Source organism: Lissotriton vulgaris, chromosome 4_1 (assembly GCF_964263255.1).
Source record: "Lissotriton vulgaris chromosome 4_1, aLisVul1.2, whole genome shotgun sequence".
Taxonomy (NCBI): domain Eukaryota; kingdom Metazoa; phylum Chordata; class Amphibia; order Caudata; family Salamandridae; genus Lissotriton; species Lissotriton vulgaris.
The window spans coordinates 520,046,642-520,059,605 of record NC_141691.1 but is presented as its reverse complement, the minus strand read 5'-3'; the positions used below and the strand labels follow the sequence as shown (position 1 = coordinate 520,059,605).

At 52.4% G+C, this 12,964-nt stretch overlaps 18 non-coding genes across 18 annotated transcripts; 6 read left to right on the top strand and 12 right to left on the bottom strand.

Moving 5' to 3' along the window:
* Nucleotides 1–54: 54 nt before the first annotated feature.
* Nucleotides 55–137, top strand: TRNAL-UAA (transfer RNA leucine (anticodon UAA)). The gene has a single exon. It is a non-coding gene; the product is annotated as a tRNA-Leu (tRNA).
* Nucleotides 138–1,231: 1,094 nt separating this feature from the next.
* On the bottom strand, nt 1,232–1,303 carry TRNAE-CUC (transfer RNA glutamic acid (anticodon CUC)). Its single transcript has one exon. It is a non-coding gene; the product is annotated as a tRNA-Glu (tRNA).
* Nucleotides 1,304–1,921: 618 nt separating this feature from the next.
* Nucleotides 1,922–1,993, bottom strand: TRNAE-UUC (transfer RNA glutamic acid (anticodon UUC)). Its single transcript has one exon. It is a non-coding gene; the product is annotated as a tRNA-Glu (tRNA).
* A 243-nt stretch (nt 1,994–2,236) lies between these two features.
* TRNAL-UAA (transfer RNA leucine (anticodon UAA)) lies at nt 2,237–2,319 on the top strand. The gene has a single exon. It is a non-coding gene; the product is annotated as a tRNA-Leu (tRNA).
* Nucleotides 2,320–3,413: 1,094 nt separating this feature from the next.
* Nucleotides 3,414–3,485, bottom strand: TRNAE-CUC (transfer RNA glutamic acid (anticodon CUC)). The gene has a single exon. It is a non-coding gene; the product is annotated as a tRNA-Glu (tRNA).
* A 618-nt stretch (nt 3,486–4,103) lies between these two features.
* Nucleotides 4,104–4,175, bottom strand: TRNAE-UUC (transfer RNA glutamic acid (anticodon UUC)). The gene has a single exon. It is a non-coding gene; the product is annotated as a tRNA-Glu (tRNA).
* Nucleotides 4,176–4,418: 243 nt separating this feature from the next.
* TRNAL-UAA (transfer RNA leucine (anticodon UAA)) lies at nt 4,419–4,501 on the top strand. Its single transcript has one exon. It is a non-coding gene; the product is annotated as a tRNA-Leu (tRNA).
* A 1,094-nt stretch (nt 4,502–5,595) lies between these two features.
* On the bottom strand, nt 5,596–5,667 carry TRNAE-CUC (transfer RNA glutamic acid (anticodon CUC)). Its single transcript has one exon. It is a non-coding gene; the product is annotated as a tRNA-Glu (tRNA).
* Nucleotides 5,668–6,285: 618 nt separating this feature from the next.
* TRNAE-UUC (transfer RNA glutamic acid (anticodon UUC)) lies at nt 6,286–6,357 on the bottom strand. The gene has a single exon. It is a non-coding gene; the product is annotated as a tRNA-Glu (tRNA).
* Nucleotides 6,358–6,600: 243 nt separating this feature from the next.
* Nucleotides 6,601–6,683, top strand: TRNAL-UAA (transfer RNA leucine (anticodon UAA)). Its single transcript has one exon. It is a non-coding gene; the product is annotated as a tRNA-Leu (tRNA).
* A 1,094-nt stretch (nt 6,684–7,777) lies between these two features.
* TRNAE-CUC (transfer RNA glutamic acid (anticodon CUC)) lies at nt 7,778–7,849 on the bottom strand. Its single transcript has one exon. It is a non-coding gene; the product is annotated as a tRNA-Glu (tRNA).
* A 618-nt stretch (nt 7,850–8,467) lies between these two features.
* Nucleotides 8,468–8,539, bottom strand: TRNAE-UUC (transfer RNA glutamic acid (anticodon UUC)). The gene has a single exon. It is a non-coding gene; the product is annotated as a tRNA-Glu (tRNA).
* Nucleotides 8,540–8,782: 243 nt separating this feature from the next.
* On the top strand, nt 8,783–8,865 carry TRNAL-UAA (transfer RNA leucine (anticodon UAA)). The gene has a single exon. It is a non-coding gene; the product is annotated as a tRNA-Leu (tRNA).
* Nucleotides 8,866–9,959: 1,094 nt separating this feature from the next.
* On the bottom strand, nt 9,960–10,031 carry TRNAE-CUC (transfer RNA glutamic acid (anticodon CUC)). Its single transcript has one exon. It is a non-coding gene; the product is annotated as a tRNA-Glu (tRNA).
* Nucleotides 10,032–10,649: 618 nt separating this feature from the next.
* Nucleotides 10,650–10,721, bottom strand: TRNAE-UUC (transfer RNA glutamic acid (anticodon UUC)). The gene has a single exon. It is a non-coding gene; the product is annotated as a tRNA-Glu (tRNA).
* A 243-nt stretch (nt 10,722–10,964) lies between these two features.
* TRNAL-UAA (transfer RNA leucine (anticodon UAA)) lies at nt 10,965–11,047 on the top strand. The gene has a single exon. It is a non-coding gene; the product is annotated as a tRNA-Leu (tRNA).
* Nucleotides 11,048–12,141: 1,094 nt separating this feature from the next.
* Nucleotides 12,142–12,213, bottom strand: TRNAE-CUC (transfer RNA glutamic acid (anticodon CUC)). Its single transcript has one exon. It is a non-coding gene; the product is annotated as a tRNA-Glu (tRNA).
* A 618-nt stretch (nt 12,214–12,831) lies between these two features.
* Nucleotides 12,832–12,903, bottom strand: TRNAE-UUC (transfer RNA glutamic acid (anticodon UUC)). Its single transcript has one exon. It is a non-coding gene; the product is annotated as a tRNA-Glu (tRNA).
* Between the last annotated feature and the right edge of the window lie 61 nt (nt 12,904–12,964).

Sequence of the window (12,964 nt, the reverse complement as noted above, 5' to 3'; positions counted from 1 at the left end):
TGCTACAGTAGCAAGCATAAAAAGGGAGTTGAAGAAAGTAAATCCTTGGGTCTCACCAGGGTGGCCGAGTGGTTAAGGCGTTGGACTTAAGATCCAATGGACGTTTGTCCGCATGGGTTCGAGCCCCATTCCTGGTATGGGTTTTCAGCAGGTTTGTAGGAACGTGCAGATGCTTTTGAAAAGCATTTTCCTCCGCCCTCCTCGGCCTCCCACTGCCCCTCCCCAACGGTCCCCATTCAAGCCTCAGGTGTGGAGTCTGCTGCTACTCTTCTACCAGCATGGATGCTTCCCAGAGCAATGAAGTGCCATCTACACAGAGCCCCTGCCTAGAGAAATACACCTCCTATGTCTTTTTCCACTATAGGGAGCAGGAGAAACTGATTGCTTCCTGGGCAACATGGGTCTGCCACTAGAATTTGCAGATTTCTCCCCTTTTTTTGATTTACGCCTACAGGCTCTCCCTTCCCAGTGGAGCAGGATCTGCTGATGCAGGCCCGGCTGGCTCAAACGTGCAAAGGGTTCTCCACAGGCCTCTGGGAAAGAAATTGAGCAGAGTTTCCTGCCCCGCCTCCTCTCGCCTTCCGAACGGGCTTCCAAACGGGCAATGCCCTGACGGGTCCCCCACAACCTATCCTGCCCATGCCCACACCCCTGTATATGAGGGTGACCCATGTCCCTCACCCTCCATGCTCGAATGGAAGGCCTGTGTGTCCTGAGGGGAGCACCAGACAGGCATCTCTCAGGCCAGGCAGACACCTGCAGTACCTGTTAAGCTCCAAAGCCTGTACATTCCCAAGATGCAACAGGTCACTATGCAAATCAGGCAGCCCTTGCCACACCCTCCCCGCCTCTGGCCTCTGCCGCTTTCCGTACGTGCAGCTCAGCTTTTTCTTACCCAGAGGCAGACTTCCGTTTTAGCAAACAGGTGGGTTGCAGTGGGTCCAGGACGCCATTTGGAGACAAAGCCTGCGGCCCAGTCAAAGGAGGACTACCTGCCACAGGCCATGGGGTCAGAAGCCTACAAAAGGAAGCGCGCCTCGGAATACAGGATCTCACTTGCTCAAGAGCCTTGCCTCCCACCATGGGAAGCAGCTCTAAAGGAACCTTGCGAAAATCATATTTTGAGCGATACTGCGTCATGCTAGGCAAATTGTGAGTCAGAAAAGCAACTTCATTTTGAGAAGCCCTGACCTACGGGAAGGAAAAGCTTTCAAGGTCAGAAGAGGGACTTTTCCCTGACCGGGAATCGAACCCGGGCCGCGGCGGTGAGAGCGCCGAATCCTAACCACTAGACCACCAGGGAGCCCAGAGCCGTGCAGCAAAAGTTCATACACTGCTCTCCGAGTGACAAAGCTCATGGGGGCTGAAAACATATTTTATTCTACAGCAAATATGAATCGGAACTTAATCCTCATGATGCCACCAGACTGCCTGTCACTTCCAGGCACAGGCCATCCTCTCCCCCTTGCTACTGAACCGATGAATTCCTGCACAATCAGGATCCCCGGGAAAACCCAAGAGGGACACTTAGTGGCTGCTGATGGCGCACAGACAGCTGGTACACCTTCTCTCACCTATCTCGTTATTCAGCTTGCTGGAAGAATACATTGCGCTTAAGCGATTCAAGAGTGCAAAGGAGAAGAGTGCTCCAAAGTAGATGTATGCATCACAGCAGGGTTTTCCAGCAATTTACCTTTCTGTTGAGCTGGTACTGCACTTCACGCCAACATAGAGCACCTGACTGGGTGGGGGACTGCGTGCGCACAAAGGTGGCTTAGGTCAATGGGGGCAAAGCAACCTGGGGCACAGGAGAACAAGCCCCATTCCTCCGCTTTCATCTATTGGGAGGGGTGCCTTTTTAAAGACCTTCTTTTAAAAAAGATACACAGACAAATTAAGCAATCTATGCTTTAGAGGGATCTTCCCTGACCGGGAATCGAACCCGGGCCGCGGCGGTGAAAGCGCCGAATCCTAGCCACTAGACCACCAGGGAGTAGATGCTCTAGTGTGCCTGCCTTGCTCACCCCCTTATTGTGACTAAGCTAACTCCAATATAAAAATTAACGGTAAGGTCCGAGTGGGAGAAAGTTAGGTGTCACACAGTGTGTTTGTTATAAGCAATTACTTTTAACCTCCTGCAAAAGCCTTTTAACTCTGCAATCACCTCTTGCTGGACAGCTGGTGCTACAGTAGCAAGCATAAAAAGGGAGTTGAAGAAAGTAAATCCTTGGGTCTCACCAGGGTGGCCGAGTGGTTAAGGCGTTGGACTTAAGATCCAATGGACGTTTGTCCGCATGGGTTCGAGCCCCATTCCTGGTATGGGTTTTCAGCAGGTTTGTAGGAACGTGCAGATGCTTTTGAAAAGCATTTTCCTCCGCCCTCCTCGGCCTCCCACTGCCCCTCCCCAACGGTCCCCATTCAAGCCTCAGGTGTGGAGTCTGCTGCTACTCTTCTACCAGCATGGATGCTTCCCAGAGCAATGAAGTGCCATCTACACAGAGCCCCTGCCTAGAGAAATACACCTCCTATGTCTTTTTCCACTATAGGGAGCAGGAGAAACTGATTGCTTCCTGGGCAACATGGGTCTGCCACTAGAATTTGCAGATTTCTCCCCTTTTTTTGATTTACGCCTACAGGCTCTCCCTTCCCAGTGGAGCAGGATCTGCTGATGCAGGCCCGGCTGGCTCAAACGTGCAAAGGGTTCTCCACAGGCCTCTGGGAAAGAAATTGAGCAGAGTTTCCTGCCCCGCCTCCTCTCGCCTTCCGAACGGGCTTCCAAACGGGCAATGCCCTGACGGGTCCCCCACAACCTATCCTGCCCATGCCCACACCCCTGTATATGAGGGTGACCCATGTCCCTCACCCTCCATGCTCGAATGGAAGGCCTGTGTGTCCTGAGGGGAGCACCAGACAGGCATCTCTCAGGCCAGGCAGACACCTGCAGTACCTGTTAAGCTCCAAAGCCTGTACATTCCCAAGATGCAACAGGTCACTATGCAAATCAGGCAGCCCTTGCCACACCCTCCCCGCCTCTGGCCTCTGCCGCTTTCCGTACGTGCAGCTCAGCTTTTTCTTACCCAGAGGCAGACTTCCGTTTTAGCAAACAGGTGGGTTGCAGTGGGTCCAGGACGCCATTTGGAGACAAAGCCTGCGGCCCAGTCAAAGGAGGACTACCTGCCACAGGCCATGGGGTCAGAAGCCTACAAAAGGAAGCGCGCCTCGGAATACAGGATCTCACTTGCTCAAGAGCCTTGCCTCCCACCATGGGAAGCAGCTCTAAAGGAACCTTGCGAAAATCATATTTTGAGCGATACTGCGTCATGCTAGGCAAATTGTGAGTCAGAAAAGCAACTTCATTTTGAGAAGCCCTGACCTACGGGAAGGAAAAGCTTTCAAGGTCAGAAGAGGGACTTTTCCCTGACCGGGAATCGAACCCGGGCCGCGGCGGTGAGAGCGCCGAATCCTAACCACTAGACCACCAGGGAGCCCAGAGCCGTGCAGCAAAAGTTCATACACTGCTCTCCGAGTGACAAAGCTCATGGGGGCTGAAAACATATTTTATTCTACAGCAAATATGAATCGGAACTTAATCCTCATGATGCCACCAGACTGCCTGTCACTTCCAGGCACAGGCCATCCTCTCCCCCTTGCTACTGAACCGATGAATTCCTGCACAATCAGGATCCCCGGGAAAACCCAAGAGGGACACCTAGTGGCTGCTGATGGCGCACAGACAGCTGGTACACCTTCTCTCACCTATCTCGTTATTCAGCTTGCTGGAAGAATACATTGCGCTTAAGCCATTCAAGAGTGCAAAGGAGAAGAGTGCTCCAAAGTAGATGTATGCATCACAGCAGGGTTTTCCAGCAATTTACCTTTCTGTTGAGCTGGTACTGCACTTCACGCCAACATAGAGCACCTGACTGGGTGGGGGACTGCGTGCGCACAAAGGTGGCTTAGGTCAATGGGGGCAAAGCAACCTGGGGCACAGGAGAACAAGCCCCATTCCTCCGCTTTCATCTATTGGGAGGGGTGCCTTTTTAAAGACCTTCTTTTAAAAAAGATACACAGACAAATTAAGCAATCTATGCTTTAGAGGGATCTTCCCTGACCGGGAATCGAACCCGGGCCGCGGCGGTGAAAGCGCCGAATCCTAGCCACTAGACCACCAGGGAGTAGATGCTCTAGTGTGCCTGCCTTGCTCACCCCCTTATTGTGACTAAGCTAACTCCAATATACAAATTAACGGTAAGGTCCGAGTGGGAGAAAGTTAGGTGTCACACAGTGTGTTTGTTATAAGCAATTACTTTTAACCTCCTGCAAAAGCCTTTTAACTCTGCAATCACCTCTTGCTGGACAGCTGGTGCTACAGTAGCAAGCATAAAAAGGGAGTTGAAGAAAGTAAATCCTTGGGTCTCACCAGGGTGGCCGAGTGGTTAAGGCGTTGGACTTAAGATCCAATGGACGTTTGTCCGCATGGGTTCGAGCCCCATTCCTGGTATGGGTTTTCAGCAGGTTTGTAGGAACGTGCAGATGCTTTTGAAAAGCATTTTCCTCCGCCCTCCTCGGCCTCCCACTGCCCCTCCCCAACGGTCCCCATTCAAGCCTCAGGTGTGGAGTCTGCTGCTACTCTTCTACCAGCATGGATGCTTCCCAGAGCAATGAAGTGCCATCTACACAGAGCCCCTGCCTAGAGAAATACACCTCCTATGTCTTTTTCCACTATAGGGAGCAGGAGAAACTGATTGCTTCCTGGGCAACATGGGTCTGCCACTAGAATTTGCAGATTTCTCCCCTTTTTTTGATTTACGCCTACAGGCTCTCCCTTCCCAGTGGAGCAGGATCTGCTGATGCAGGCCCGGCTGGCTCAAACGTGCAAAGGGTTCTCCACAGGCCTCTGGGAAAGAAATTGAGCAGAGTTTCCTGCCCCGCCTCCTCTCGCCTTCCGAACGGGCTTCCAAACGGGCAATGCCCTGACGGGTCCCCCACAACCTATCCTGCCCATGCCCACACCCCTGTATATGAGGGTGACCCATGTCCCTCACCCTCCATGCTCGAATGGAAGGCCTGTGTGTCCTGAGGGGAGCACCAGACAGGCATCTCTCAGGCCAGGCAGACACCTGCAGTACCTGTTAAGCTCCAAAGCCTGTACATTCCCAAGATGCAACAGGTCACTATGCAAATCAGGCAGCCCTTGCCACACCCTCCCCGCCTCTGGCCTCTGCCGCTTTCCGTACGTGCAGCTCAGCTTTTTCTTACCCAGAGGCAGACTTCCGTTTTAGCAAACAGGTGGGTTGCAGTGGGTCCAGGACGCCATTTGGAGACAAAGCCTGCGGCCCAGTCAAAGGAGGACTACCTGCCACAGGCCATGGGGTCAGAAGCCTACAAAAGGAAGCGCGCCTCGGAATACAGGATCTCACTTGCTCAAGAGCCTTGCCTCCCACCATGGGAAGCAGCTCTAAAGGAACCTTGCGAAAATCATATTTTGAGCGATACTGCGTCATGCTAGGCAAATTGTGAGTCAGAAAAGCAACTTCATTTTGAGAAGCCCTGACCTACGGGAAGGAAAAGCTTTCAAGGTCAGAAGAGGGACTTTTCCCTGACCGGGAATCGAACCCGGGCCGCGGCGGTGAGAGCGCCGAATCCTAACCACTAGACCACCAGGGAGCCCAGAGCCGTGCAGCAAAAGTTCATACACTGCTCTCCGAGTGACAAAGCTCATGGGGGCTGAAAACATATTTTATTCTACAGCAAATATGAATCGGAACTTAATCCTCATGATGCCACCAGACTGCCTGTCACTTCCAGGCACAGGCCATCCTCTCCCCCTTGCTACTGAACCGATGAATTCCTGCACAATCAGGATCCCCGGGAAAACCCAAGAGGGACACTTAGTGGCTGCTGATGGCGCACAGACAGCTGGTACACCTTCTCTCACCTATCTCGTTATTCAGCTTGCTGGAAGAATACATTGCGCTTAAGCGATTCAAGAGTGCAAAGGAGAAGAGTGCTCCAAAGTAGATGTATGCATCACAGCAGGGTTTTCCAGCAATTTACCTTTCTGTTGAGCTGGTACTGCACTTCACGCCAACATAGAGCACCTGACTGGGTGGGGGACTGCGTGCGCACAAAGGTGGCTTAGGTCAATGGGGGCAAAGCAACCTGGGGCACAGGAGAACAAGCCCCATTCCTCCGCTTTCATCTATTGGGAGGGGTGCCTTTTTAAAGACCTTCTTTTAAAAAAGATACACAGACAAATTAAGCAATCTATGCTTTAGAGGGATCTTCCCTGACCGGGAATCGAACCCGGGCCGCGGCGGTGAAAGCGCCGAATCCTAGCCACTAGACCACCAGGGAGTAGATGCTCTAGTGTGCCTGCCTTGCTCACCCCCTTATTGTGACTAAGCTAACTCCAATATAAAAATTAACGGTAAGGTCCGAGTGGGAGAAAGTTAGGTGTCACACAGTGTGTTTGTTATAAGCAATTACTTTTAACCTCCTGCAAAAGCCTTTTAACTCTGCAATCACCTCTTGCTGGACAGCTGGTGCTACAGTAGCAAGCATAAAAAGGGAGTTGAAGAAAGTAAATCCTTGGGTCTCACCAGGGTGGCCGAGTGGTTAAGGCGTTGGACTTAAGATCCAATGGACGTTTGTCCGCATGGGTTCGAGCCCCATTCCTGGTATGGGTTTTCAGCAGGTTTGTAGGAACGTGCAGATGCTTTTGAAAAGCATTTTCCTCCGCCCTCCTCGGCCTCCCACTGCCCCTCCCCAACGGTCCCCATTCAAGCCTCAGGTGTGGAGTCTGCTGCTACTCTTCTACCAGCATGGATGCTTCCCAGAGCAATGAAGTGCCATCTACACAGAGCCCCTGCCTAGAGAAATACACCTCCTATGTCTTTTTCCACTATAGGGAGCAGGAGAAACTGATTGCTTCCTGGGCAACATGGGTCTGCCACTAGAATTTGCAGATTTCTCCCCTTTTTTTGATTTACGCCTACAGGCTCTCCCTTCCCAGTGGAGCAGGATCTGCTGATGCAGGCCCGGCTGGCTCAAACGTGCAAAGGGTTCTCCACAGGCCTCTGGGAAAGAAATTGAGCAGAGTTTCCTGCCCCGCCTCCTCTCGCCTTCCGAACGGGCTTCCAAACGGGCAATGCCCTGACGGGTCCCCCACAACCTATCCTGTCCATGCCCACACCCCTGTATATGAGGGTGACCCATGTCCCTCACCCTCCATGCTCGAATGGAAGGCCTGTGTGTCCTGAGGGGAGCACCAGACAGGCATCTCTCAGGCCAGGCAGACACCTGCAGTACCTGTTAAGCTCCAAAGCCTGTACATTCCCAAGATGCAACAGGTCACTATGCAAATCAGGCAGCCCTTGCCACACCCTCCCCGCCTCTGGCCTCTGCCGCTTTCCGTACGTGCAGCTCAGCTTTTTCTTACCCAGAGGCAGACTTCCGTTTTAGCAAACAGGTGGGTTGCAGTGGGTCCAGGACGCCATTTGGAGACAAAGCCTGCGGCCCAGTCAAAGGAGGACTACCTGCCACAGGCCATGGGGTCAGAAGCCTACAAAAGGAAGCGCGCCTCGGAATACAGGATCTCACTTGCTCAAGAGCCTTGCCTCCCACCATGGGAAGCAGCTCTAAAGGAACCTTGCGAAAATCATATTTTGAGCGATACTGCGTCATGCTAGGCAAATTGTGAGTCAGAAAAGCAACTTCATTTTGAGAAGCCCTGACCTACGGGAAGGAAAAGCTTTCAAGGTCAGAAGAGGGACTTTTCCCTGACCGGGAATCGAACCCGGGCCGCGGCGGTGAGAGCGCCGAATCCTAACCACTAGACCACCAGGGAGCCCAGAGCCGTGCAGCAAAAGTTCATACACTGCTCTCCGAGTGACAAAGCTCATGGGGGCTGAAAACATATTTTATTCTACAGCAAATATGAATCGGAACTTAATCCTCATGATGCCACCAGACTGCCTGTCACTTCCAGGCACAGGCCATCCTCTCCCCCTTGCTACTGAACCGATGAATTCCTGCACAATCAGGATCCCCGGGAAAACCCAAGAGGGACACCTAGTGGCTGCTGATGGCGCACAGACAGCTGGTACACCTTCTCTCACCTATCTCGTTATTCAGCTTGCTGGAAGAATACATTGCGCTTAAGCCATTCAAGAGTGCAAAGGAGAAGAGTGCTCCAAAGTAGATGTATGCATCACAGCAGGGTTTTCCAGCAATTTACCTTTCTGTTGAGCTGGTACTGCACTTCACGCCAACATAGAGCACCTGACTGGGTGGGGGACTGCGTGCGCACAAAGGTGGCTTAGGTCAATGGGGGCAAAGCAACCTGGGGCACAGGAGAACAAGCCCCATTCCTCCGCTTTCATCTATTGGGAGGGGTGCCTTTTTAAAGACCTTCTTTTAAAAAAGATACACAGACAAATTAAGCAATCTATGCTTTAGAGGGATCTTCCCTGACCGGGAATCGAACCCGGGCCGCGGCGGTGAAAGCGCCGAATCCTAGCCACTAGACCACCAGGGAGTAGATGCTCTAGTGTGCCTGCCTTGCTCACCCCCTTATTGTGACTAAGCTAACTCCAATATACAAATTAACGGTAAGGTCCGAGTGGGAGAAAGTTAGGTGTCACACAGTGTGTTTGTTATAAGCAATTACTTTTAACCTCCTGCAAAAGCCTTTTAACTCTGCAATCACCTCTTGCTGGACAGCTGGTGCTACAGTAGCAAGCATAAAAAGGGAGTTGAAGAAAGTAAATCCTTGGGTCTCACCAGGGTGGCCGAGTGGTTAAGGCGTTGGACTTAAGATCCAATGGACGTTTGTCCGCATGGGTTCGAGCCCCATTCCTGGTATGGGTTTTCAGCAGGTTTGTAGGAACGTGCAGATGCTTTTGAAAAGCATTTTCCTCCGCCCTCCTCGGCCTCCCACTGCCCCTCCCCAACGGTCCCCATTCAAGCCTCAGGTGTGGAGTCTGCTGCTACTCTTCTACCAGCATGGATGCTTCCCAGAGCAATGAAGTGCCATCTACACAGAGCCCCTGCCTAGAGAAATACACCTCCTATGTCTTTTTCCACTATAGGGAGCAGGAGAAACTGATTGCTTCCTGGGCAACATGGGTCTGCCACTAGAATTTGCAGATTTCTCCCCTTTTTTTGATTTACGCCTACAGGCTCTCCCTTCCCAGTGGAGCAGGATCTGCTGATGCAGGCCCGGCTGGCTCAAACGTGCAAAGGGTTCTCCACAGGCCTCTGGGAAAGAAATTGAGCAGAGTTTCCTGCCCCGCCTCCTCTCGCCTTCCGAACGGGCTTCCAAACGGGCAATGCCCTGACGGGTCCCCCACAACCTATCCTGCCCATGCCCACACCCCTGTATATGAGGGTGACCCATGTCCCTCACCCTCCATGCTCGAATGGAAGGCCTGTGTGTCCTGAGGGGAGCACCAGACAGGCATCTCTCAGGCCAGGCAGACACCTGCAGTACCTGTTAAGCTCCAAAGCCTGTACATTCCCAAGATGCAACAGGTCACTATGCAAATCAGGCAGCCCTTGCCACACCCTCCCCGCCTCTGGCCTCTGCCGCTTTCCGTACGTGCAGCTCAGCTTTTTCTTACCCAGAGGCAGACTTCCGTTTTAGCAAACAGGTGGGTTGCAGTGGGTCCAGGACGCCATTTGGAGACAAAGCCTGCGGCCCAGTCAAAGGAGGACTACCTGCCACAGGCCATGGGGTCAGAAGCCTACAAAAGGAAGCGCGCCTCGGAATACAGGATCTCACTTGCTCAAGAGCCTTGCCTCCCACCATGGGAAGCAGCTCTAAAGGAACCTTGCGAAAATCATATTTTGAGCGATACTGCGTCATGCTAGGCAAATTGTGAGTCAGAAAAGCAACTTCATTTTGAGAAGCCCTGACCTACGGGAAGGAAAAGCTTTCAAGGTCAGAAGAGGGACTTTTCCCTGACCGGGAATCGAACCCGGGCCGCGGCGGTGAGAGCGCCGAATCCTAACCACTAGACCACCAGGGAGCCCAGAGCCGTGCAGCAAAAGTTCATACACTGCTCTCCGAGTGACAAAGCTCATGGGGGCTGAAAACATATTTTATTCTACAGCAAATATGAATCGGAACTTAATCCTCATGATGCCACCAGACTGCCTGTCACTTCCAGGCACAGGCCATCCTCTCCCCCTTGCTACTGAACCGATGAATTCCTGCACAATCAGGATCCCCGGGAAAACCCAAGAGGGACACTTAGTGGCTGCTGATGGCGCACAGACAGCTGGTACACCTTCTCTCACCTATCTCGTTATTCAGCTTGCTGGAAGAATACATTGCGCTTAAGCGATTCAAGAGTGCAAAGGAGAAGAGTGCTCCAAAGTAGATGTATGCATCACAGCAGGGTTTTCCAGCAATTTACCTTTCTGTTGAGCTGGTACTGCACTTCACGCCAACATAGAGCACCTGACTGGGTGGGGGACTGCGTGCGCACAAAGGTGGCTTAGGTCAATGGGGGCAAAGCAACCTGGGGCACAGGAGAACAAGCCCCATTCCTCCGCTTTCATCTATTGGGAGGGGTGCCTTTTTAAAGACCTTCTTTTAAAAAAGATACACAGACAAATTAAGCAATCTATGCTTTAGAGGGATCTTCCCTGACCGGGAATCGAACCCGGGCCGCGGCGGTGAAAGCGCCGAATCCTAGCCACTAGACCACCAGGGAGTAGATGCTCTAGTGTGCCTGCCTTGCTCACCCCCTTATTGTGACTAAGCTAACTCCAATATAAAAATTAACGGTAAGGTCCGAGTGGGAGAAAGTTAGGTGTCACACAGTGTGTTTGTTATAAGCAATTACTTTTAACCTCCTGCAAAAGCCTTTTAACTCTGCAATCACCTCTTGCTGGACAGCTGGTGCTACAGTAGCAAGCATAAAAAGGGAGTTGAAGAAAGTAAATCCTTGGGTCTCACCAGGGTGGCCGAGTGGTTAAGGCGTTGGACTTAAGATCCAATGGACGTTTGTCCGCATGGGTTCGAGCCCCATTCCTGGTATGGGTTTTCAGCAGGTTTGTAGGAACGTGCAGATGCTTTTGAAAAGCATTTTCCTCCGCCCTCCTCGGCCTCCCACTGCCCCTCCCCAACGGTCCCCATTCAAGCCTCAGGTGTGGAGTCTGCTGCTACTCTTCTACCAGCATGGATGCTTCCCAGAGCAATGAAGTGCCATCTACACAGAGCCCCTGCCTAGAGAAATACACCTCCTATGTCTTTTTCCACTATAGGGAGCAGGAGAAACTGATTGCTTCCTGGGCAACATGGGTCTGCCACTAGAATTTGCAGATTTCTCCCCTTTTTTTGATTTACGCCTACAGGCTCTCCCTTCCCAGTGGAGCAGGATCTGCTGATGCAGGCCCGGCTGGCTCAAACGTGCAAAGGGTTCTCCACAGGCCTCTGGGAAAGAAATTGAGCAGAGTTTCCTGCCCCGCCTCCTCTCGCCTTCCGAACGGGCTTCCAAACGGGCAATGCCCTGACGGGTCCCCCACAACCTATCCTGCCCATGCCCACACCCCTGTATATGAGGGTGACCCATGTCCCTCACCCTCCATGCTCGAATGGAAGGCCTGTGTGTCCTGAGGGGAGCACCAGACAGGCATCTCTCAGGCCAGGCAGACACCTGCAGTACCTGTTAAGCTCCAAAGCCTGTACATTCCCAAGATGCAACAGGTCACTATGCAAATCAGGCAGCCCTTGCCACACCCTCCCCGCCTCTGGCCTCTGCCGCTTTCCGTACGTGCAGCTCAGCTTTTTCTTACCCAGAGGCAGACTTCCGTTTTAGCAAACAGGTGGGTTGCAGTGGGTCCAGGACGCCATTTGGAGACAAAGCCTGCGGCCCAGTCAAAGGAGGACTACCTGCCACAGGCCATGGGGTCAGAAGCCTACAAAAGGAAGCGCGCCTCGGAATACAGGATCTCACTTGCTCAAGAGCCTTGCCTCCCACCATGGGAAGCAGCTCTAAAGGAACCTTGCGAAAATCATATTTTGAGCGATACCGCGTCATGCTAGGCAAATTGTGAGTCAGAAAAGCAACTTCATTTTGAGAAGCCCTGACCTACGGGAAGGAAAAGCTTTCAAGGTCAGAAGAGGGACTTTTCCCTGACCGGGAATCGAACCCGGGCCGCGGCGGTGAGAGCGCCGAATCCTAACCACTAGACCACCAGGGAGCCCAGAGCCGTGCAGCAAAAGTTCATACACTGCTCTCCGAGTGACAAAGCTCATGGGGGCTGAAAACATATTTTATTCTACAGCAAATATGAATCGGAACTTAATCCTCATGATGCCACCAGACTGCCTGTCACTTCCAGGCACAGGCCATCCTCTCCCCCTTGCTACTGAACCGATGAATTCCTGCACAATCAGGATCCCCGGGAAAACCCAAGAGGGACACCTAGTGGCTGCTGATGGCGCACAGACAGCTGGTACACCTTCTCTCACCTATCTCGTTATTCAGCTTGCTGGAAGAATACATTGCGCTTAAGCCATTCAAGAGTGCAAAGGAGAAGAGTGCTCCAAAGTAGATGTATGCATCACAGCAGGGTTTTCCAGCAATTTACCTTTCTGTTGAGCTGGTACTGCACTTCACGCCAACATAGAGCACCTGACTGGGTGGGGGACTGCGTGCGCACAAAGGTGGCTTAGGTCAATGGGGGCAAAGCAACCTGGGGCACAGGAGAACAAGCCCCATTCCTCCGCTTTCATCTATTGGGAGGGGTGCCTTTTTAAAGACCTTCTTTTAAAAAAGATACACAGACAAATTAAGCAATCTATGCTTTAGAGGGATCTTCCCTGACCGGGAATCGAACCCGGGCCGCGGCGGTGAAAGCGCCGAATCCTAGCCACTAGACCACCAGGGAGTAGATGCTCTAGTGTGCCTGCCTTGCTCACCCCCTTATTGTGACTAAGCTAACTCCAATA